Below are 26450 nucleotides of genomic sequence, written 5' to 3' on the forward strand. Positions count from 1 at the left end.
TACTTGGGGCTAAGAGGATCTGGCCTTGAAGCTGGCTCCTCTACTGACTATATGACCTGGAACTCCCGCAAGTTCAGAATCCCTTCAAACATGATACTGATGATGCTCTTTACTCCTTGTGTACCACCAGAGAGAAGGAAAGAATGTGTGTGTGTGTGTGTCTCTGTGCATGAACGTGTGTGTATATTTAAGCTAGATACAGGCACACAGAAGACAGTTATTTTTATTTTTACAGGGAGCTATCAATGTAGTGGATCAACTTCAAGAGTTCACTGCTGGAAAGTGGCTCACAACTCCCCTCCAATCATGCCCAAGCATTTTGTGTTACTCAAAACCAATATTCTTAAACGCTCCTCAGTTTTCAACGACTGGATGTTTTAATCATCTTAACAATTGGAGGGATAGTAAGTAGTTCCTTAACAAAAAAAAGAAACTGAAATTAAGTGTGCTGGATGACATATGCCATGGACAGAACTAAAAGAACTTTTCTGAGCCCATGGTTACAGCTTTATTCCCAAAGGATACAGTTGAGAAATCTCATTTTAAGTCACCCATAGACAACATAAATACATGCATGTTCTTCAAATAGTATCAACTGGCTTTACCAGAACTTACGTGGATAATGTTACCTGATGGTCTTTTACCTTCCGCAAGAACTTAATCTCATCCTGTCATCAAGACTCTGAAAAGTCACTGATGCTGAAATTACATACATCCATCATACGTGCATGCACACAGGCATACGTACAGGCTTCCCAGTTGGGAAACAGGTGTACCTTGTTTGCTGGTACCAGCAGCTTCTTCTCCTCCCAGGCTTTTGGCTTTCTTGGCCTTTCATCACTGGAGCTGGTGTTTACCCTCGAGCTGACATTTCAACATCAACCCACCAGGTGTCCACAGTCCTCTCTCCCATGACACTCCTGTAGCAGATGGTGCAAATGGCCTGGCACATATATTCTGATTCATTGCAAAAACCAAACTGCCAGACTGCTGACTAGTTTGGCAAGAAAAGGAGAAAGTTGTTGCTAAAAAAACTATTATGAATTATCCTTCATGTGGTGACTTTGGACGTGCCCCTGCTTAAAGATGATTAGCAATTTATTTAACCAGATTAAATTAAAGCTTTTAAAGGAGTTCCCCATTTGCAAAGATGGCTATAGGCAGCAGGAGCTTGTCCAAGCAGAACAAGAGGCAAACAATAGGAAGTTAAAACAAAATTGCATCAAAGGCAAAATGTTCAAAGAATTTTTTAATTGACTAAAAGGGAACATTAAAAGTATGTTTTTGGTCATTTTTTTACCTCCTGACACTATTCCAAAATCTCTAACACAAAACTCATTTTTAATATTATTAGTGTGTGATATTAAAGAATATTTTCCAAAAATATTTTATAAGTTAGTTATTTTGTACAAAGTGCTTCTTACGTTTTGCCCATTTGGAAAGGACAACTTTGAAAATATAATAGAATTCTACTAGGCAAATCTACACACACACACACACACATACACATAGGCCTAAATGTTTTCTTTGTAGAGTTAAAGCCTTAGAATTAGATCTTCAGCTCCGCTTTAGCATTTCCATTATTTGGCTCTGCTCTTAATTACTCTGGGTTATTTTGAAGTCTACCATCTTCCAGTCTTTCCAATGGGATCTCTGATGCCTCCCTATGTAGGTTCAGCCATGCCCACTTCCTACCCTAAGGTTCAGTCATCAGCCATAGAGTTTTGGAATGAGTCGTGATGCCAGAAACATGGGGATGTCTAGATTTGTGTTCCCTTCCACTAGGTCATATGGCCCACCCCGCGCCACTGGTCTCCTGACTTGAGCCTCCTGCCCTCCTGGTAGAATGCTGGCCACTTTCCAGGGCAGTCTGGATCCTACAGCTTAGATGCCAATATATAGGCCTATTCCCAATTTCCTTTACCCAAAGTGGTCAGTACACTCAAGTCCCAGCATGCCTCACAGCTAAGCACCAGGGATAAAGAAAAACTCTTAAAAGCAGCAAAAAAAAGTTACATAAAAAGGGCTAAAGATAAGAATGAGTGCATATTTCTCATCAGAATTTGTGCAAGTGAGAAAAGAGTGTAGGAACATCTTTAATGTACTGAAAGAAAAAAATTGTCAATTTGAAATTCTGTGAAAATGCCTTTCAAAAACAAAGGTGAAACACTTTTTTTGGACATATAAAAGTTGAAAGACTGTATCACCTGCCAACCTACACTACAAGAAATGTTAAAGGAAGTCCTTCTGGCACAAAGAAAATAACAGATGGAAATATGGATCTATGTACTACAGGAATGAGGAGCACTGGGAACAGTAGCTATACGGTAAATATACGAGATGTTTTTATCATTATTTAAATCTTTTAAAAAGGCGATTGATGGTTAACCAAAAGTAATAAAAATGTAGCATGTATAAAAGTAAAATGTATGCCAACAATAGCACAAACATTGGAAAGGGATAAATGGAAGTATACTATTAAAAAATTCCTCTGGGGGCTGGACCCGTGGCCGTGTGGTTAAGTTCGCATGCTCTGCTTTGGCGGCCCGGGTTTCATCAGTTCAGATCCTGGGCGCGGACATGGCACTGCTCATCAGGCCATGCTGAGGTGGCATCCCACACGGCACAACCAGCAAGACCACAACTACAATGTGCAACTGTGTACTGGGGGGCTTTGGGGAGAAAAAGACGAAGAAAAAAATATATTGGCAACAGATGTTAGCTCAGGCGTAAACCTTTAAACAAAATTAAAAAGTTCCTCTATAATTCTTAAAGTGGTTTAATGTCACTTTAGAATAGACTGTGATAAGTTAAAGATATACATTGTAAATCAACAACCACTGAAATAATAAAACAGAGAGTTAAGGCTAATAAGCCAGCAAATGAGATAAAATGGAACCTTAATATTTAGTTAATTCAAAAGGCAGAAAAGGAAGACAAAGGGAACAAAGAATAGATGAGACAAATAGCAAGACGACAGATTTAAACCTAATCACATCAATAATCACATTAAATGCAAATAGTCTAAATACCCCCAATTGAAGGGCAGAGACTGTCAGAGTAGATAAAAAAAAAAAACAAGATCCAATTTTAGGTCCCTACAAGAAATGCACTTCAAACATAAAGATCCATACAGGTTTAAAACAAAGAAATGGTGGGCCAGCCCTGTGGTGCAATGGTTAAGTTTGCACATTCCACTTTGGCGGCCCAAGGTTCACTGGTTTGGATCCCAGGTGTGGACCTACACACCGCTTGTCAAACCATGCTATGACAGGCATCCCACATATAAAGTAGAGGAAGATGGGCATGGATGTTAGCTCAGGGTCAGCCTTCCTCAGCAAAAAGAGGAGAATTGGCAGCAAATGTTAGCTCAGGGCTAATCTTTCTCAAAAAAATAAAATAAAATAAAGAAAGAAATGGAAAGTTCTAACACAAATCAAAAGAAATCAGATTTTAGAACAAAGAATGTTACCAGGGATAAAGAAGTTGCTTCATCATAACAAAGGGGTCAATTTATCAACAGGTACATAAACATTTAAGCATCTAATAACAGAGCTTCAGCATGAAACAAAAACTGCTAGACACATTTATGATTAGAGAGATTTCAATACACAGTTCTCAATAGTTGATAAAAACAAATAGACAGAAAATCAGTACGGCTATAGAAGACCAATTAACACTAGCAACAACTTGCCCTAATTGACATTTATAGAGCACTCCACCCTACAACAGCAAAATAGACATTTTTTTCAAGGGCACAAGAAAATTTTCTAAGATAGATCATATTCTGGGCCAAAAAAATCTCAATACATTGGGAGGCTTTAATTCATACAAAGCATATTCTCTGACCAGAATGGGATTAAATTAGAAATCATAACAAAATTACATGGAAAATCCCAAACTATTAGGAAATTGGATAATACACGTCTAAATAACCCGTGGGTCATAGAAGCAATCAAAAGGGAAATTAGAAAGTATTCTCAACTGAATGAAGATGAAGCCGTAACATATCAACATTGGTGGGATGCTACCGAAACAGGATTTATAGGGAAATTTATAGCACTAAATGCATACATTAGATATAACATCAAAAGCATCTATACAGAAGAAAATACTGACAAATTCAACTTCATCGAAATTCAAAATGTCTACTCTTCTAAAGACACTGTCAAGAAAATGAAAAGACAAGCCACAGACTGGGAAATAAATTTGCAAATCATATATCTGACAGAAGACTTGTACCAAGAATACACAAACCAACTCTCAAAAGTTGATAATAAGAAAGCAACCCAATTTTTTAAAATAGGTGTTATTTGAATAGACATGTTATTGAATAGATACTTCACCAGAGAAGTTTTGTATGTGGAAAATAAGCTCATGAAGAGATGCTCTAGGGGCCGGCTCCACGGCCGAGTGGTTAAGTTTGCACGCTCCGCTGCGGCGGCCCAGGGTTCGGATCCTGGGCGCGGACATGGCACCGCTCGTCAGGCCACGTTGAGGCGGCGTCCCATATCCCACAGCTAGAAGGACCTGCAACTAAGATGTACGTCTATGTACAGGGGGGGTTTGGGGAGATAAAGCAGAAGAAAAAAAAAAAGATTGACAACAGTTGTTAGCCCAGGTGCCAATCTTTAAAAAAAAAAAGAAAAGATGCTCTATACTACTAATCATTAGGGAAACACAAAACCACAATGAGATAGCACTACACAACTGGCAGAACGACTAAAATTAACAAGTCTGCCCACGGCAAGTGCTTGACGGATGTAGAGGAAGTGGAACTCTTCATGCGTTGCTAGTAGGAATGTAAAATTGTACAATTGCTTTGGAAAACAGTTTGGCAGTTTCATAAAAAGTTAAACCATACCCCAACCATATGACCTAGCCATTCCACTCCCAGGTGAAAGAGGAAAGAAAGCATACACCCAGACAAAGACTTGTGCATGAATGTTTATAGCAGATTTACTTTAATCATTAAAAACTGGAAGCTCTCAAAATGTCCACCAATGGATCAATGGATAAACGAACGGTTACATCCATACAATGGAATACCAATCAGCAGGAAAAAGGAAGGAACTACCGAAAGACACTCCGTGGATGAATCGTGAAATAATTATGCTGAGCGAAAGAATCCAGACAGAAAAAGAGTGTGTACTCCATTAATCCATTTACATAAAACTCTAGAAAATGCAAACTAACCTATAATGGCAAAAACAGGTCAGTGGTTGCCTGGTGATGTGACAAAGGATGGGGAGGGTCACAAGGAAAGTTCTGAGAGTGATGAATATATACATTATCTTGATTGTAGTGATACTCTCATAGGTGTGGACATACATCAAAGCTCATCAGATTGTACACTTTAAATATGTGCAGTTTGTCATATGTCAATAATACATAAAGCCATCAGAAAACAAAATACCACCACAGCTTTGATCAGGGTCCTATCAGATAATATTAGAACTGCTATTAGAGATTATCTAATCCAATAATTTTCAAGCTGTGCTCTGAGGAGCCCCCTCAGGGTCTGCAGAGGGACAATGGGGGCTCCACACACCTTTGTTCTTTTTAGATCAAGTGCCTTATCCTTTATCTGTCTCTTATATCAAGCTTCCTTTTCAGCTGTCCTCATAAGGAAGAAGTCTGTTGCTTCAAAAAGTTTGGAAATTACTGATCTAATATAATCCTCTCATCTCGGGAAAGAGGAACTGTGACCCAGAAAGGTGAAGTGACTTGCTTAAAAGTCCACAGAGCTGGAGGCAGACCAGACTCAGGGCTTCCAGATTGCCCATCTCAAGTTCTCTCAAATGCAATCCACTGCCTCTCTTTGGCACCTCCACAATAAGGTGGGCAAATGGAGATGTTTCCAGCTAAAGAACCAAACTCAGGCTTTTGTCTTTTTCACATAAGTAGAAAAATTATCTTGGACCAGTCTGGATGATGAAATTTTTCCAGGTATGTTGTAGACCCTTGTATTGTAAATGAGATGTAAAAAAAACTGCTAGGGCTGTGTTGACTTGCATTCCTTTATTAATTTCTTCAACTCCATGGAATGTTAAATAAATGTTATTGAATGCATCAAAAAATTGTTTTGGCTTATTTAAATAAATCGTGAGAAATGTAAATGTCACTGTAAGTTAGTGATTAAGAATGTAGGCATTGGAATCAGTCAGGTTCAAATTCCAGAGCTGTTTGTGAATGGTCAGTTAGCTCATCTTTAAAATGGAGCTAAAAAGCATTTACTGCAGTGAGTTGCCACGAGGGTCAGATAATACAGGACAGGTGTTGCATTTATTGTGGTGACTAGAGCGTGGCAAGAAAGAGCATAAATTGAAGTTGGAATATTAGATGGGGGGCATACCTCTGCTTGATTCAAAGTCGGTACTATCACTATTCTCTGCTGCAAGAAGAAAAGGTAAAGACCAAGAGTAGGAACAGATGTTTGTCTTACTCATCAGCACTTAAAACAAAAACTGAAATGAAAATTTTGAGTGTCATTTGGAATAACAGATATCTGAGGAACAAGAACACTGCCAAGCTCAACTCCCAACAAGTAGCATCAAATACCTAAGTTTTACTGTATCTTCTATTCAAAGAACAAAACACCTACAGCTGAGAGTCCCTATGAAGTACACCAACCCAACCTTCCAGCCCAGATGCTCACATCCGCACTGTCTACTGAATTCCTTCATCATCTGTTCCACAGACAACCCCAAATGCAGAGCGCCCAGGCCTGATTTCTTTATTCTTAACACCGCTGCAATTACCACCCCACCATACAACTCACAAGTCCTGCTTCTCTCCATGTAATCTCTACCTCACTTGTGGCTTCAGTGTGGCAATGACTACCTCCTCATGACAGAAAACTGGCACTCATCCAGATTCCTCTCTCATCCCCCACATTCAACCAGATCTCCAAATTCTGCCCATTTCCCTTTGAATTCTGCCCTCTCTCTGTTTCACATGTCTTCAACCCTCTTTGTTATAGAAGCTACCATTTCTCACCTGAGGTATGGATGATAGCTTCCTAGCTCATCTCCCTTTGTCCAATCTTGTCCTCTTCTAAATCGCCTTCTACAATGAGGCCCACACACGTCTCTCTAAAACATAAGGGTAATCAAGCCACTCCACTGATTAAATCCTTTAATGCCTCCCCTTTATCTACAAGACAAACACAAGCTCCTTAATAGCATTAAAAACTGCTTCCTGATGTGGCTTTTACTTGGATTGCCAGCCTCTGGCTGTCCTACTGTCACCCTCCTAGCTTTATGCTCCAGCAATAATGAATTTCTAATTATTATAACACACTATATCTCTGTGCCTCGGATATGCAATTCTTTCTGCCTAGAATGCCCCCTCTCACCTCCTTTTGTCCACCTAGTGAACTAAATGGAACCTTCCATGACACACACCCTACAGTGGTCTTCCCACAAAGTTAATCACTCTGGTGTTGATATTTATATTGTTGCCCATGTCAGGCTGTACTATAAACATTGTTTATACGACTTTCTACCACACTCACTGTCAACTCCTCAAGTTTAGAGGTTGTGCCTTATTCGGCTATATATCTTCAGTACATAACTTAGTACCCAGCCTTATGGTAAGAACTTAATCTGTCTTAATCCAATGTGACTATTGACTGACCCTTGATTCTCTTCGTGTTTAGACAGATAATATTTTTTCAAGATCTATTCTAGGAAGTTCTACACGACCCAGCTATAAAGTCTAAGGTTTCGGAATAAAACATCTTCTTCAGTTCAAAACAGAAGAATTGAGAGGCTGAGAATTTGGAAAGGGGGCATTGAGTCACGCATCACGGTAAAGGCATTCCAGCACTGAAGACCATAGGATGGGACATGATGATGCTCATTCCGGCATTTGTAAAGGTGGCAGGCAACGTGAGGGAATCCGGAATTCATTGGTGTCGATGCTTTAGGGACCATAATCAGTCTCGGCACTCCCTCTGGCAGGTGGTACCCTTCAGCATGAAAAGAGGCTTTGTCAGGATGAGTCAAATGTTCATTGCACTGAGTGAGCAGCACCAGCTCTTCCATGTCAGTACTCAACTAACGCTAACGACACATCATTAATAAACTGTAGACCCATGTGTCTCCTCGTGGTATTCAGCATCAAACTGGAAAATGTTCAAAGCCAACGCTCCTAGATCCAACAGGATTGGAAAAGCAGTAATCATCTCCTTAATCTGCTTTATTACACACTGTGGTCTTATAATTAATTGATTCTTTTAATGGCCCCAAAACTTAACATCCTCATACTAACTTTCAACATCTCTTCTGTGACTGTTTTTGCCTTTTATGTGAAACCTTTTTTTCTCCCACTGTTAAATCTAAAAAAGAAAAGATTTCCTTCAGGTTTACCAACAAAAGCCAAAAATCTGAAATTTACCAATACAGAACCGTCCTTTATGGCAAAACAGTACCCAGCACCCCAGAGTACGAAGGCATATTAATGACATGTAAATTCCTCATGTGATAGGGCCTAACTTCTGGAAATTTTCTTTCAATCAGAAGCTCTCTCCATTGAAAAATCCAATCCAGCAGTAAAGAGAATCTAGAATGCTATGGCTGAACAGGAAGTTCCGTATTCCCTAACAAATAGTGTCCAAATTTTTCGAGAAGCCAGTAGAATGGAATTCCCTTGTCACAATGAAGAAACTTCCAGATTGGAGGGCACGCCCTGTAATGGAAAACTCATTTCTGTTCTATCAAGAAAAATGGTGTGGCCTCATTCATTCAACTTTCACTGGTGCAGATAGCTGTTTATTTAAGTCCATTTTCTGCCCCATATTGCACAAATCACATTTCTGTTTCTTCCATTTCAGCAGAATCCTTAATTTAGTAGAAATTAAATACCTGCATCCAGGCAATAGAATATTATTCAGCACTAAAAAGAAATGAGCTATCAAGTTACAAAAAGATGTAGAGAAACTGCAAATGCATATTACTCAGTGAAAGAAAGCAGTCTGAAAAGACTATCTACTGTATGATTCCATCTATATGACATTATGGAAGAAGCAAAACTATGGAGACAGTAAAAAGATCAGTGGCTGCCAGGGGTAAGGGAGAGGGAGGGATGAAAAGTCAAAACACGGAGGGTTTGAAGGCAGTGAAACCATCTTGTATAATACTACAGTAGTGGATATAGCTCATTATACATTTGCCCAAACTCATAGATTGTACATCAGCAAGAATGAACCCTAATGTAACCTATGGACTTTGGGTGATAATGACGTGTTGACGTAGGTTCAACCCTTGTAACAAATGTAGCACTGTGGCAAAGGATGCGGATAGTGGGGGAGGCCGTGCATGAATAGGGGCAGGGACTATATAGGGACTCTGCACTTCCTGCTCAGTTTTGCTATTAACCTAAAACTGCTCTAAGAAAATAAAGTTTATTAATTTAAAAAATTAAATACTGCCTGATGAAGAGGCCCGTCCAGTGCTGACAGAGAAGGATATCTTTTCTGTTTTACCGGACCATTCTAAAGTCTTTCCAATGCAAGAGAAAAATCTTAGAATATCTCTTTAGATTTCTATTTTTTAATTGCAGTCATCTTTCTCATACGTGGTCCCAAGCAGTCCAAATAAAGCGCCGAGGCTGAACTAAGAATAGTCGAGCCATACCTTGCTTGATTTGTCCTCCTTTATGAGAAGATGCTGGATTTCCAAAGAGAATAAACATAATGGGATTCGATTTTAATCAGTGTAATTGTCGTTGCCTTGGTACTGAACTATTACATTTTATTCACAGATATCAATTTCACGGAAGATAAATTGCAGTGGGTGAAAAATGCCTTGGAACTACATAATAAAAACACTCCTAGACCAGCACTCACTATGCTATTCGTTGCCATAGACAACCTTACTCAGAGTATATGTGACCCTCCCAAATCCAGACACCTTTCAAATCAAGATGAAATTCATAGAGGCAAAAATGTTTCTTGCCTCCGTTCCGCCTCTAGCTTTCCTGTAGTATAATCAATCAGCTTGATCCTTCTCCAACACTTAATCCTGGCCCACACTCAGTTGCACCATAAAACCTTAGACTTTTAATAAACTGTAAAATTAACCAGAGCTTTAAGATAAATCTCTAATGAAAGCATGCAGGGATTAAAAAAAAAAAATCTTCCAAGTAGCTGGGTGGACGCAAATGTAAGCCAAATTTTCAAGATTTTACAAGAGTTTGCAAAATGCTTTTTCCAGCACTCTGGACACGATGTGGCCTGTCTGTCAGAACTGCATGGGTGGGGGAGCCATCCCATGAAAGAGAGCATAGAGACTCATGCTGTTTCTATATTTCAGGCAAGGATTTCCTAATGATTTCTCCACTTGTCCTTTGCTTTTGTAGGTTTCCTTTGAGCAGGTAGGGTGGAGCCTGTTTCCCCTTTGGCAGTGGTTATACGGTTCTCAGGCAATAAAACTTTGGACCTCCCTGACTCAGGCACTCCCTCCATGTTTGACGGCCCTCTCAATTTTCCACTCTTAAACAGTGCCCCCCACCCTCCCCAAGCACACCCACATACAGTTTATATTACATGTTCTTTCTTGTAAAAACAGATGCAAAGGGTTGTCCTACAATGGATGAAACCAACACTATCTCCTCCCTTCCTCCATTCCTGGGGATTTTCACAGCCTGTTAATCCATAAACAGAAAAATATAAGTGTTCAGAAACAGCCCCTGGTATATTTGCTGCAGGCTGAACGCTTTGGTTTGAGTGGTTGTTTTATAATTAATTTGTTTCTCTGGCACTAACCCAAGTGCTTTTGGAAAGTAAATCATATTAACATTTTATCTTCATGTTGCTGCTCTATCTGCTGCATTATTTGGCACCTTGGGGGAAGCCCATGCCAGTTTCATACTGACAGGAAGCTTTCCGAGCTGGTACCGTAGGTGGTCTTACATCTGCTTCTTGAGCCAGAGCACTAGCAGCTGTTATTCTAAGATCCGATTTGAGTAGGTCGAGTTTTGTTGACACATTTGCATGGTGCCATTTATGAGGTAATGTTTGTGGCTTGAGACCATGTGAATTGCTCTGTACCTGAGTGAAGAAATAAAAATATCATAGCATCATCAAACAACTTTTTTCTCATGTAGAATACACATACCCACGAGATCCTCCCACATTTAAATTTAGTCACAAAACCAAAGCCAGAAAAATCAGTGCATTAAAAAATGAGGCACAGCCATGGCCTTGCCTTTGCCTCATATATTTTGAGCTTAAATGTTTCCAGCAGTCAACAACCTGCACCTATGCCAACCCTTTCTGCCAAGGAGTTCATAGGCCCTAGGTCTTCCACCTTCCCAGAGCGGGTATAGATCAGACGTGCATGCAGTTAGGATGGAATACATGGCCTCTCCAAAACTGAAATGATCCAGCAAAAATCAACAAATCACAACTGCAACCATGCTGGCTGATGCCTGAAGTAGAAGCCTACTATTAATGGAATGAATAATCACACGGAAGATCGGACAATGGGTTCCCCGACAAATCTCTCAATGCCAAGAATTTTTAATCCAAGCTCTGCAATGTGAACTCCTTTGTAAATTGTTTTAAATGTTTGCAAGCCTCCTGTGGGCTAGCCAAGTGTTCACAGACCAAAAACTTTCTAAATCCTATGCGCAGGACGTGAAAAACATACTGGTAAAAATGTGTGTTCCTCCACGTTCAAGGATCTTCATTATACTCTTAAAAAAGCCTAATGACAAAATGCCTTGGGACAGATCAGAGGTCATTTGTCATGGTTCAGAGACCTTTTAGCGTAACATCAAATAAGTCATGACAAAGTATTATTAAGATCCATGTATTTGTTCTATATCTCCAGGCTAAAGCACCAATTGACTACCACCATCGAGAAGCTTTTCATCTCATAACATCAAATCCCTGGGCCAAACCTGATGATTTAATTTCCTTGCTTTAGCGTGCATTTCTGTAAAGAACCAGCCCTTCCTTCCTTCTGCGTTCATCCTTCTCACTAGCATTATAGCACGTACACACATGGCTTATATTTCGTACTGTACGTAAGAAAAAAAGCAGGATATTTCATGAACATGGAAATAGTGAGACTAACAAAGATTAATACATAGATTCAATTACCCAAGCGTAGACCATACTGTCTTGATTTCGATCCACCGAAGCATTTTCGTTCAATCTTTAACTTTCAGTGAAAAAGGATCATTAAGAACTTAGTCCAGTACTTCTCTCAGGGTTCTCTATATAATGTCTCACCGTGGAAAACATAAAACCAAGCACTGGGAAAAATTTTTCTTTCTCTTAGAAACAGATATGGTTTCCTTTAGAAACAGCCTAGTACAGCGGTTAAAGGCACAGATCTTGGGGACAGACTGTCTGGGTTTGAAACCCACCTCCACCAATTACTGGCTATGTGCACGTGGACGAACTGCTTAACTCTCAGTGCCTCTTTTTCCTCATCTGCAAAACGTGGGTTACCGTGGGGGGTCATATGAGATAGATACGTAAAGCACTTAGAACAGTATTTCTCTCATAGTAAGTGTTCGTTTCTATTATTTGTGAACAATAATGACTTTCCATGTTCACCTTTCTGTTTTGACCACTAGGAAATTCAAGGCGAATTTTCAGCCCAAATGCAGCAACAGATAATACTTTGCAACCTAAGTATCTATACTCTATTTGTTTTTTCTTCAGTCTTTGACTTGTTTCACATCTATAGTTTTTCGGTTCTTGCTTTTTTATTATTAAATTGTATATATTTTAATAACAGAATAAATTCTTTGCATAAGAAGGAAGAGAAAAAATATGTAAAGGTAACCCTAGAAATTATCAATAAATTTGTAGCTACAAATATGTAGATTTGGAAGTACCGGAGTCAAATCTGAGTAAGTAGGATGATTGTGTGATTTAAGAGAATATTTAGGCACTTAGCTGTCATAAGACCGGTCTGTCATAAGAAAGCATTCATCAGTGAAGTCACTTTCCTTCTCTGAGCCTAAATTCCCTCCTCTGTAAATGCTGGGATTAATGATCTTTGCCTCTCCAAGTGGTTTTGGGATTAAAGGAGATAATTTATGTAAAGTGCTAATCACAATGTCTAGCACATAGTAGATGCTTCTGGTGGTTATTTGCCACAGATCCATTCTCAGCCCTTCTCTGGTCTGCTGAGTGCCCTGGAGATGACCTCAATGGACTGCAAATCTGGATTCCTTAGCTTCTACTTAAATCGGCAGATTGGAGATTGGGAGGAGAGAGAGGCTAGGATACTTATTCCTCAAATCTGTACCCCACTTCTCCGCACCAATCCCACCCCCAACTCCCTCTCTGCTGGGCCGTGGTTTACAGTGGCTACATTTTGCTTCTGTCCTGCTACCCTGTCCCTGGGCCACAGCCCTCGTTGGGTCTCAGTCATAATCCCTCCTCTAATGACAGTAACTCACTCATCCCAGTTTTCCCAGGATTCTCAGTTTTCTCACTAACATCTTGTGTCCCAGGAACCCTTGTGCCCCAGCAAATAGGAAATGGTTAGCTGCCCAACTCCCCTTGACCCTTCAGTGCCAAGGTACAACACTAACTTCCCTAGGCCTCTGTCAGGTCGTTTACAAAAGCTATAGGATTATGAATGATTTTTACCTTCTTTTGTAATTTTCAGTATTTTTCAAAACAAATAAATCTGAGCAGAGCTCTGAAAGATGGAAATTTTGTATTCTAGGCCAAACACCAATTATATAACCTTGGGGAAATTACTTAACCTTTCTGATCCCCTGCCAGGTCGTTCGTAAACTGGGTGAGCTTACCTGCTGAGTTCTTGATGTTGCCTTCTAGAGGGAATTCTAGACCATATCAAAACCTGCAGGTTTCTCAAGTCATGAGCAGACAAATATCTCAAAAGAGAAATAATTCCCCCTCTGTTGCTTGCCCCTTCATTTGGTGTTCGGGCCACTACTCTGCTGAAATTGCTCTGATTCAGGTCATCAGTGACCTTCTTATTGTCAAATCCAATTGTATACCAGTCCTCCTTTCCCTGACATTTGTCATGACTAACTGTCATGGATTGAATTGTGTTCCACTAAAAGGTAAGTCCAAGGGGCCAACCAAGTGTTGCAGTGGTAGAGTTCGATTCGCTCTGCTTCCACAGCCTGGGGTTCATGGGCTCGGATCACAGTGTGGACCTGCACCATTCATCAAGCCATGCTGTGGCAGCATCCCACACAAAAAAAAACAGGGGAGGATGGGCACAGATGTTAGCTCAGGGCCACTCTTCCACAAGTAAAAAGAGGAAGATTGTTAACAGGTGTTAGCTCAGGGACAATCTTCCTTACCAAAAAAAAAAAAAAAAAAGATAAGTCCTAGTCTGACCTCCAGCACCTGTGAATGTAATCTTATTTGGAAATAGGGTCTTCATAGATGTAATTAAATTAAGGATCTCAACATGAGAACATCCTGGATTTAGTGAGGGGTCTAAATCCAATGACTGGTGTCCTTACAAGGAAAAGAAGAGGGAGATTTAAGATGCAGAGACAAAGGGAAGAAGGCCATGTGGAGACGGAGACAGGGATTGGAGTTATGCTGCCCAAGCCCAGGAACACCAGAGCCACCAGAAGCTGGAAGAGGCGAGGAAGGATTCTCTCCCAGAGCCTTTGAAGGGGGTATGGTCCTGCCAGCCCCTTGACTTTGTACTTCTAGCCTCCAGAACTGTGAGGGAATAAATTTCTCCTGTTTTAACCCAAGTTTGTGGTGATTTGTTATGGTAGTCCTAGGAAACTGGTACACCTGCTCTTCCTTGGTTTTCAACAAAGCATTCATTTTCGTTCCCCTCCTACCCATCTACATATGGCCAGTCTTTCTCAGGCCCCTTCACTGGCTCATCCTCTCTTGTCTCCTATAATTAAACATTCCTGCAAGGCTTTGTTCTTGACTCTCTTCTATATGCCTCAGACAGTTTTCCTTCAACTGAGCAGTTCTCCAACCTGGTATTCCATAATGGGTGATGGTACCCTAGTACTCTATATTTTACAAGAACCCAGGCATCTCTTTCTGTATGTCCTACAGTCAATTCAAACCAAATACATCCAAACTCAAGCTCATTATCTTCTCCCACAAACTTATTCCTCCTCCTCTATTCCCTAACTGAGTCAGTTCTTCCAGGTTTTAAAGAAATTATCCTTATCATATAGACCAGTCATTTCTATTTTAGAAAGGTTTCTTGAAAACCACCCCCCCTCACTTTTCCATCCCCCAAGCCACTGTCTAAGATCACTACCTCTGCTGAATCTGGTCATAAGTACTACCATCAGCCCCCTAAGAAAAACATCTTTCCATTTCTGTCCATTATCACCACCTTCAAAGTTATCCTGAAAAGTCAAAATCATCTTCTTCACACTGTTCACCTTAGCAGTCTCTGCTGGATTCCTAGTGCCCAAACCAGTGACTCTCAACCTTTTTTCTGCCACTCAGAGAACAGATGTTCTTGTGCACCAAGGGGTCACAGCTCTACATCATCCTCTGAACGTTTGTCATAGCCCTGCCCCTTTCTCTCCCAATGAAGAAACACATCAAAATACAAATGAGTAAGGATGACTTATTTACCTGAAAAACTTCAAGTCTCCTCCAGTTGAAAGTAAACCAAATTATTTTAGAAAATTTCAGAATTTTATTATTCATATTAAATTACTTGCAATATATCTCACAAGCACATTGCATTGTGACACAGAAATTGAGGATGAACAGCCTACAGAAAGACCCAGTTCTCCTTAGCGTGCCACACAAAGCCTTCCCAAGTTCGCTCCAATTTTCCTTGTTGTCTCTCATTCTTCATATCACACCCTATTCTCCAGTGACGCTGACTTACACAGCATTTTCTGAAGACATCATGTTTATTAACATTGAATTTGCCATTATGTTCCCACTGGCTGGAATGTCTTTCGCCACCTTTTACAACTGGTGAACTGCTCTCCTTTCATGACTCTCCTTAAATAGCACATTCTCTGAGAGGTCCTCCAAGATCTTTTAGACACAGTTGCTTCTTGCTCCTTCCCATACAGCATTTTATACCTACCTGTAATAGTTTCCTAAGGCTGTCAATAAATTGCCACAGGCGGCTTAAAACAGAGGACATGTTATGCTCTCACAGTTCTGGAGGCCAGAAGTCCAAAATCAAGGTGTCAGCAGGATTGGTTCCCCTTGGAGGCTCTGAGGCAGAATCCTTCCTTGCCTCTTCCTGGCTTCTCATAACTGCTGGAAACCTCAGCATTCCTTAGACTGAGGCTGCATAAATCCAGTCTCTACCTCTGTCATCGCATGGCCTTCTCTCTGTATGTCTCTGTGTCTCAAATTTCCCTCTCCTTTCACTTACAAGGACACAAATCAATGATTTAGAGGCCCCCCTAAATCCAGAATGATCTTACCTCAAGACCTTTAACTTAACTACATCTGTGAAGACTCTGTCTCCAAATAAGCTTATATTCACAGGCACCAGGTGTTAGGACTGAGACGTACATTTTTGTGGGACACAATTGAACCCACTACAATACCTCTGTCAGAGCTCTATCATAATAATCTGTTCTCATGCATGCCTCCTTTGTCAGACTGTGGGCTTCTTGAGGGCAAGGACTATCTCCTAACCTTTTCTCTTAAATAATCCCCACAGTTTATCACTGCTCCTACTATCTGCTAAGGACTCAATAAGCACGTTTGTGAAGAAGGAAAGGAAAAAAAGGTGGGCTATAAGTGAAATCGTTTCTCTATTTTCCTCACATGCAGCTTCTCTCAGCCCTTAAGCTTCTAAGAATCTTCCATGCCTACAACTCAACAAACATTACCAAGGACCAGCCCCAAAGGGCCAGGAGACAGTGAAGGTTTTCCTCTCTCTTTACCGAGTTACAGATCTGAAAGCATTCAGAAGTCATTTAGTCTCTGCCTTCAGGCACATCTGCACCGTTAGATTGTCCTAGCATCTGATAAACTAGACTGAAGAGAATTCATTCTGCTTATTTTTTTTTTTAAAAAGATCAGTTTTGGGGGGGTTTTTTGCAGGGAAAGACTCATCCTGAGCTAACATCTGTTGCCAAATCTTCCTCTTTTTTTTTTTCTCCCCAAAGGCCCTCCAGTGCATGGCTGTATATCCTAGTTGCAAGTCCTTCTAGTTCCATGTGAGCCACCACCACAGCATGGCAACTAACAGATGGGTGGTGTGGTTCTGCAACCAGGAAACGAACTCAGGCTGCCAAAGCAGTGAGAGCACCGAACTTTAACCTCTAGACATCAGGGCTGGCTTGAATTAATCCTGCTTTTAAAACCCAACAGAGAAATGCGTTTGAAAACCTCCTTTTGTGATGTCATTCCCATTAGGACTCAGTTGAAAAAGAAAAACAACCTAACGTCTCCTTACACATCGTGTTGCATTTGCCAGGTTCTCCTTCCTCTGCCAATCACATCGAGGCCCACATTTTGGAACCCTCAGAAATCCTTTCCAATTGCTTCTCTACTTTTGGAAACTGAACACAGCTCAAGAGTTGGAAAATCTAAAACTCTTGGCCTGAGGCAGACCACTGAGACTTCCAAAGGCTCGTCTGTGCAGCTATAAAGTTCAAAGATGAGCATCACTCTCTCTCTTAGGAGTACTAGATCACCCAATTAATTACTCCAAAAATTTCCATCTACGAGTGTACATCCAGTAATTATCCACTTTTTCCCTCTTAACCCGGGGCTTTCAAGCTGCCTAAAAGCCAAAAATATTATCTTTTGCTATTGCAAGATTAAGTTTCATATTTTCCCCAGAAAGAAGTCAAAGCAAAAAGGAGAGGGGAGAGGGAAACACCTCTAAGCCATGCATAGTTAAGGATTTGGTTTCAGACCAATGTTAAAAAGCAGAGATAATTAGAAACATCGCATGATTTGTGTACAACACAAGAGCTGCATTGCTAACGAAAACCATAACTGACCTAATTTCACTGAATGTTCCAGCGAAAATGACAGACATGCAAAGAAAGAAATATAATACAAGCAGTGGATGATCCATATTTTCCCCTTGAGTTTCAAACACATTCCTCAGACAGCAGACGATACTGACATGTTACTGACAAGAGTCCAGACCCTCACATGGCAGGCAAAAGGGCGCCTGCACATCAGAAACCCCACAAGATTATAGCTGCTTGACCCCAAGAGGACTACGGTGGTTGTATTTTTTTAATTAAACCTCAGTGTACTCAGAGAAAGAAACAGAAAGCTAATTAAAAATCAATCCATCACAAAATCTTTCTCTTTTATCAAATTCATTAACAAAATGTGAAGCTACTATAATGGGAATTCATTTCTCTCTTTCAATATAGGACAAAATTAACAAAATCTCTACCCTCCTCTAAATGATTCACGTGTTTCCAACTGCACACTGAGGGGCGTCCACACGACCCAGCAGAACATCTCAAGGTCTAATCTGTTTTGCAGTTTCTCACTCCTTATTGTAGCCATTCCTGCATACAAACACGCTTGTGAAAAGGGCACATTTTGTAAGTTATCTCAGATCATCTGGCAGGATTTAAGCTCTAAGTTGGCATTTTATTTGCCTTGTTCTACTTGGAAATCCCTTACATCAGCTCTGCTTTCACAAAAGGAGTCAGGCTGCACTGCTTTCTCTTACATATTCTTTGCTGAATCCTGTTAGGCAAATGCTTATGGAGTGCACCCAATAAGTGTCAGAGTAATAATGTCAGCCACAGCAAGATGGAGGGGACCCAGGGAAAACTCGCATCTGTAATAAATGAGGGTGAGAGCACCAGGAAATTGGAAAGTCCAATCTCTGGAACATCTTATCTCTGTCTCGCCTGTGCGGCATTATCTAATGCTGCTTATCTATCTCCCTCCTTTTAAGTCAGCACCAGCCCTGCATTCTCGATTCTTACAGCTTCAGAAGTAAAAGATAGAAGGGCACCCTTGCTACAGAGGTGACTGGGTTCACTATTGCTTAGAGCAAGCTCATTTATTAGAGAAGTGTTTCTCATAGCAACTGCAGATAACAATATTAGCTCTCTGCAAACCTGCTGAAGTGTTGTCTGTTCAAGAGTCAGGTACGGACATGGCGTGTGGCTAAACACCAGACTGTTACCATCGGAAACATTCTCAAGTAGGGAGTGCAGAACCTGGATTTCAAAGGGCTGCTAAGACACGTCACCTTTTCAGTGGGAAGCAACTCTTGTTTCTCCATGAATAGGGCCTTGTACTCGATTTTCTAGAAATTGTTCTGCGGGCTGTTCACTCATTCAAGGAACACTGACTGAGCGTGAGATGCTGTGCTGGACACTGGGGAGCATCGTGATGAATAGAAGCTCTCCCTTGCACAGTGTGCCGCAGGGAGAAGATTCATAAGGAGATAATCACAATCTAGAACAACAATGGCTGGAATGAAGATGGTGCACTGCCGTGGGAAGAATCAGGCAGAACTGGGGTGAGATTCCAGCTCCATGATGTACCACTGAATGAAATTCAATACCCTTGAATAATTCTGAGCCCCAGCTTTGTGATCAATATGAGAATACCTTCTTTGCAGATTTGTTTTGAGAAATTAGTGAGAAAACGTATGTAAAACACCAAGTGCTGCGCCTAGCACATGGGAGATATTCAGTAAAAGAACATAGGGGCATGAAAGAATTGGAGGGAAAGACTAATTCTGCTCCTGGACAGGAAAATTACTGCCCAGGAGAAATAACGTGTGAAACAGGTCTTGAAGGATATTTCTTCAGGTATCTATTTCTGTGTAACAAATTACACTCAAACCTATGACTGAAAACACCCATCTTATTTTGCCCATGATTTTCTTGGTCAGGAATTTAGGAAGGGCTCAGGGGGGTGGTTCATCTCTGCTCCATATGATGTCAGTTGAGGCAGAAGAGGCAGAAGGATCCACTCCCAAGTGGCTCCCTCATTTGTCTGTCTGGTACCTCAGTGTTCCTGGCCTCTCCCTCTCTTCACATCTCATCCTGCAGGGCCTCTCCATGGGACCTGGGCTCCTCATCAGCATGGCAGTCTCAGGGCAGACAGATTTGACATGACAGCTAACTTCCCCCAGAGCTAGCGTTCCAAGAGTTAGGAAGTGAAAGCTGCCAGTCTCGGCGGCTTGTTCTTATCATATTCTATTGGTCAAGCAGTCACAAAGCCTAACCAAATTCGAAGTGAAGGGATACAGACCTCCATCTCTCAATGAGAGGAGTAGCAAAGATTTGCAGCCATCTTTTTTCTTCTTTTTCTTCATTTATTTATTTTCGGATGTACATCATAATATATTTCAAATTCTGTGTAGATTACATCATGTTCACCACCTGAAAACTAATTATAGTCCATCCGCTCACATGTGAGCCTCATCACTCCTTTTGCCCTCCCCCCTCCCGCCTTCCCCTATGCTAACCACCAGTCCAATCTCCAATGCTATGTGTTTGTTGTTTTTATCTTCTACTTATGAATGAGATCATATGGTATTTGACTTTCTCCCTCTGACTTATTTCACTCAACATAATACCCTCAAGGTCCATCCATGTTGTCACAAATGGCCGGATTTTGTCATTTCTTATGGCTGAGTAGTAGTCCATCGTGTCTAAATACCACATCTTCTTTATCCATTCGTCCCTTCATGGGCACCTAGGTGGCTTCCAAGTCTTGGCTATTGTGTATAATGCCGCAATGAACATAGGGGTGCAAGTATCTTTATGCCTTTGTGTTTTCAAGTTCTTTGGATAAATACCCAGCAGTGGAATAGCTGGATCATATGGTAGATCTATCCTTAATTTTCTGAGGATACTCCATACTACTTTCCATACTGGTTGCACCAGTTTGCACTCCCACCAGCAGTGAACAAGGGTTCCCTTCCCTCCACATCCTCTCCAACATTTGTTGTTTCCTGTCTTGTTAATTATAGCCATTCTGACCGGAGTGAGAAGATACCTCATTGTAGTTTTGATTTGCATTTCCCTGATAGCTAATGATGTTGAGCATCTTTTCATATGCCTGTTGGCCATCCATATATCTTCTTTGGAGAAATCTCTTTTCAGATCTTTTGCCCATTTTCTAATATGATTATTGGTGTTTTTGTTGTTGAGCTGTATTAGTTCGTGGTATATTTTACATATTAACCCCTTATCTGATATATGGTTTGCAAATATCTTCTCCCAGTTGTTAGGTTGTCTTATCGTTTTGTTGCTGGTTTCCTTTGCTGTGCAGAAGCTTTTTAGTTGGATGTAGTCCCATTTGTTCATTTTTTCTTTTGTTTCCCTTGCCCAGTCAGACATGGGACTTGAAAATATGCTGCCTAGACCAATGTCAAAGAGCGTACTGCCTATGTTTTCTTCTAGAAGTTTCATGGTTTCGGGTCTTACATTCAAGTCTTTAATCCATCTTGAGTTGATTTTTGTGCATGGTGTAAGGGAATGGTCTACTTTCATTCTTTTGCATGTGGCTGTCCAGTTTTCCCAACACCATTTATTGAAGAGACTCTCCTTTCTCCATCGTATGCTCTTGGCTCCCTTGTCGAATATTAGGTGTCCATAAATGTGTGGGTTTACTTCTGGGCTCTCAATTCTGTTGCATTGATTTGTGCGTCTGTTTTTGTGCCAGTACCACGCTGTTTTGGTTACTACGGCTTTGTAGTATATTTTGAAATCAGGGAGTGTGATACCTCCAGCTTTGTTCTTTTTTCTCAGGAATCCTTTGGGTATTCGGGGTCTTTTGTTGTTCCATATAAATTTTAGGATTCTTTGTTCTACTTCTGTGAAAAATATTGTTGGTGCAGCCATCTTAATCTATCACATGTCTGGAAAATCATCAGGCAGAAAGGTGGAGGGAAACATTTCCAGACGTAGAGAACAGATTATGTGGGCAGAGGCTTGAGGTGGACCCAGCATTCATCTTCTCCCAGGTTGGGGTGTAAGGCACATAGTTGGAGTCAGGGGCAATGTGGGCTATTGTCTGTTCAATTTTTTAAATCCTTACTTTGTGTTGCACCTATGCACATGTTACTTTGTGTAGAACTACAGGGCATCATCATCTCATTGGAAGTAAGGCAAATTGATGCTCTAATTCAGCGTTTCTCATTCTGGATGTGCCATGTCTAGGGCTAATGCGAAAAGTCTAATGTCCAGTGATTCTAAGGCAAGCTGGTCTGCGGCCACTCTCTCTCATTCTTCTACCCTTACAACGGAATTTTCTTGTCCTCTGGTTAAAGTGTTTATTGCAGTATATTGACGTCATAGACATTTTTTACTCCTGATTCTCCCACTGAACTATAAGCATCTAAGTTTGGACCCGCATCTTCCCATCGCCCTCCCTAACATCACGCCTGATACACTCTGAGCTGGGGGCAGTTTTCATTCTGGGAAAATATAATAAGGTATAATTTGTGCCCTCAAGGGACTTCTCTTGTTAAGGGGCAGTGAAAAGCAGACAAACCACCACAGTACACTGTGGCAGGCAGCTAGAGGAAGCATAGGGCCATGGAGGAGATGCGCCTAAGCCAGCAGATAGGCTTATTTGGGACCATTATAGGTTTCTAGATAACTTCATAAAAAATAAATACACACATACACCCAGTGAAAGAGTGCCTAAATTTAGAAGAGAAAAAAACATTCTCTGAGCAGCACTTTACGAAGAAGCATATGTTTTAGAGGTGTGACATATGTTGACCATATCAATGATACAACTAAACCTTTTTTTCACTCTGGTGTTTGCCTCAAGTGACCTTACTTGGGAATTTTGGATTAGCAGGTATTTTTGCCTGTCTTAGCTACTGCTCCTCTGACCTAATGTTTCCTCATTTTAACTATTACTTAAGTAACTAATGAATTTCAGACTAAGCTTGGCATTCTCAACCAGTGAAATTCACCCCCTTCTTTTTCAGCCCACACCCAGACTTCCCTCTTGTGTGAGATCACTCAGAGTGTATCATGGAGAAAGGTATCGGAAACAGAGGGAGGAACACAAGCGAGGCTGCCAACCATGAGGAGCCACCCTCAGGTCTTCCCACACATTCTCCGCTTTTTGGTTTTTCTTCCTGCACTCTTTTGCTTCTTGTCCCTCCATCATCTGTTTCAAAGAACCCTCATAAATAAGCATTAAAAGTCAGCTTAATCGGCTTTTTACAATTTCTATGTAGTTTAAAGGGGATTCAAAGAACATCCCATTCAACATCTCACTTTGCGCAGGAGGAACTGAGGCCCCAAAATATTAGATGTCTTGGGGCTGGCCCCGTGGCTGAGTGGTTAAGTTTGCGCGCTCCGCTGCAGGCGGCCCAGTGTTTCGTCGGTTCGAATCCTGGGCGTGGACATGGCACTGCTCGTCAGACCACGCTGAGGCAGCGTCCCACATGCCACAACTAGAGGAACCCACAACGAAGAATACACAACTATGTACCGGGGGGCTTTGGGGAGAAAAAGGAAAAAATAAAATCTTTAAAAAAAAAAAAAAAAAATTAGATGTCTTTTCCAGTGTCACAGAGCCAGAGTTTTTGATGCCACTAGAGCAAGTTGCCTTTCTAGCCACGTCCAAGAAATAAAGAGAAGGAGATCTGTAGTCTTTACTACAAAGCATTGTGAGCAAGGATTACAGGAATGCCATTGCTTTAAAATATTACGCACTCCACCTATTGGATTATAGATGGCCTAAAAGCATCTCAAATTTACCCAAATTCAAGGCAGCAGACTTTCTAAAGCAGGCAAAGACGTCCAAGGCAAGTCAAGGAACGAAGCTGGAAATGCGTAATCCCTAAAGAAAGAACCCATTGCACTTTCCAGTGTCTTTTCTAAGTGGAGAGAACGTTCATGAATTATTTTGTATGAAAATAAGCTCTTAATAAAATCCACCCTAAGAATAAGGCAAGTCTGTTTTTCTTCAGGAGTAAAATTCTTACCTTCCACAGAGAGGTAATGATAATGTTGATTAAAATTTTGTGAGAATAAAATGACGGATGAATTCTGAGTGATACAAACAGTGCTTTTTTAATACACAAGTGACATTGTTGAACTGCTGTAAAATAGACAGTCTCTTCTTTAACCAGCAGAAAGGAAACTGGTTTCTATAACAGCAATTATATAATTAGGAGGAACTACAATAATTTTTTACTATTCTGACTTAATAACTGTGTTATGATAGAAACAAAATACTATTTATGCTATTCTCTCATTGTAGCCAATAAAAATTATAAGGCAGCTGATTTTATTTATGGATGTCTATTTCTTACAGATTTATTGTAGATTTAGCTACCACAAAAATGAATTTCGGGCTATGCATATAGATGACTGGATAATTTAATACCATACTATCCTAGCCAAATCAATTCAAAACACATTGGACTTCTATCTTCCATTCACGTAATTTTTCTTTAACTGTTTTTCTCCGAGTACTCGTGATATATTCTGACTCGCTGGTTGCCTCACTTTTGGTTAGTGACCACTGTCATCCAGAATGACACTGTCCAGAACATTGAGGTGTCAGTCTTGCAGATAAGTGTAAGCCCCATGAGAAGGAAGTGGGACATGCAGAATAATGAACTAGAGTGCAGCTGGTTGGGAGGAACAGATGACAAAGCTCAGGGCTGGGGGGAGGAAGGTATAAAGTAAAAACAAAAGTTCCGTATTTACCAGGTCCACAGCAGGACTAGGCTGGCAGAAATAAACTACCCTCTCCTGAGAATGTAGGGAATGGTATTACTTGACAGGCAGGCCCCCTTTCCACCCCTGCACAGGCAGGCCCGTGTGTTAGGGTAACTCCTAAGTATAGAGTCCCAGCACTTCAATTGTGGTCAAGATTGACTCAGGCTATTGGTGGACGGCTTGCTGAGATGTGACAAGCAGTAAGACAAGCAAAGTTCCATAGTATATCACATCCAGGAATCAGTTGTGGAAGTAGATAAATCATGGATGTAAATAAGTGACATACGAAAAATAAATGAGTGGTCCAGAGAACAAAGAGTAATAATAATATTATAAACACAAGGAATGGTAACTTCATGGGCCATTGAGGTGGAATTTTGAAGTTCCTGCCTAAGATACCTGGCTACTTTTGTTTTCCTTAAGAGGTCATTAAAATACCTAGCTCAGGGGCCAGCCTGGTAGTGCAGCGGTAAGTGCACACATTCAGCTTCTCAGTGGCCTGGGGTTCACCAGTTAAGATCCCAGGTGCGGACATGGCACTGCTTGGCACAGCATGCTGTGGTAGGTGTCCCACATATAAAGTAGAGGAAGATGGGCATGGATGTTAGCTCAGGGCCAGTCTTCCTCAGCAAAAAGAGGAGGATTGGCAGCAGTTAGCTCAGGGCTAATGTTCCTCAAAAAAAAAAAAAAAAAAATACCTAGCTCAAACTTAGAATATCTTTTGGTCATTTTTCCTTTGGTTTAGAATGCATTGTTTTCCCAGATTTTACTTTCTTCTCATTTCTTTGTAATGTTAAGATGAATACCTAGCTTTTTTCCTATTTGATACAGCTTAAAATAAGAATATAAGTTGTCTGAGGACATGGAACAAATATACTAATTTTATATCACACAAGATGGTTAACATGGTACTGAGTGTTTAATTGACTATTTCCCATATCCAAATGTCTCATTTCCAAGAAGTAATGAAGTGCCTCATCTTTAAAAAAATTACTTTAGAGGCTGGCCCAGTGGTGTAGTGGTTAAGTTCCCGTGTCCCGCTTTGGTGGCCCAAGATTCACAGGTTCAGATCTCAGGTGCAGACCTACACACTGCTCATCAAGCCATGCTGTGGCACCGTCCCACATACAAAATACAGGAAGATTGGCACAGATGTTAGCTCAGGGACAATCTTCCTCACCAAAATAAATAAATAAATAAGAATGAAAAAATTACTTTATATGTTATCAACGCAAGATAGTATTTATACATTAGTGCTTTCATTCAAAGGAGTAAGTAATGGAAAATGCTTATCACAGTGGCTGGTTGAGGGTGGGATTTGAGCATGGCGCTATTGTGGAGCACAGAACATTTGGATAAACCTTGGATCCCAGAAGAGAGGTTTTTGCCACTTCCATGACACCTAATGCCAGACCTGGCTCTGTTTCTGGTGTAGAACTGCAAGACAATACATTTGATTTAAATTATATGCTTGCCAGCAAATAGACTGCTTTTATGTTGCATAGTGTCATTTTATACCAACAGAGAAAAGAGTCTGAAAGCCATAATCCTAAATAATGTCTAGTCAATATTAGTCAGGATACATTAAGAATATAAGCAGTTTCTCTATAATAGAGAATTCTCACAAAATGAATCCTATTTTCTCTCTAATTAAAAACATTTTTAAGTCAGTCTGAGTTTTTACATTATCCCATCCCAGTGCAACAGCATTGACATGACATATCAAGGCTCTTCCTCCTCTGAGATAACAATCATTTGAGGAAGGAAAATAACTACTTTTGTTGATAGGACACTATTTTCTACTATCTTATATTTAATTTTACATCGTTACTACC

The sequence above is a fragment of the Equus quagga genome, chromosome 1 (genome assembly GCF_021613505.1).
Source record: "Equus quagga isolate Etosha38 chromosome 1, UCLA_HA_Equagga_1.0, whole genome shotgun sequence".
NCBI lineage: Eukaryota > Metazoa > Chordata > Mammalia > Perissodactyla > Equidae > Equus > Equus quagga.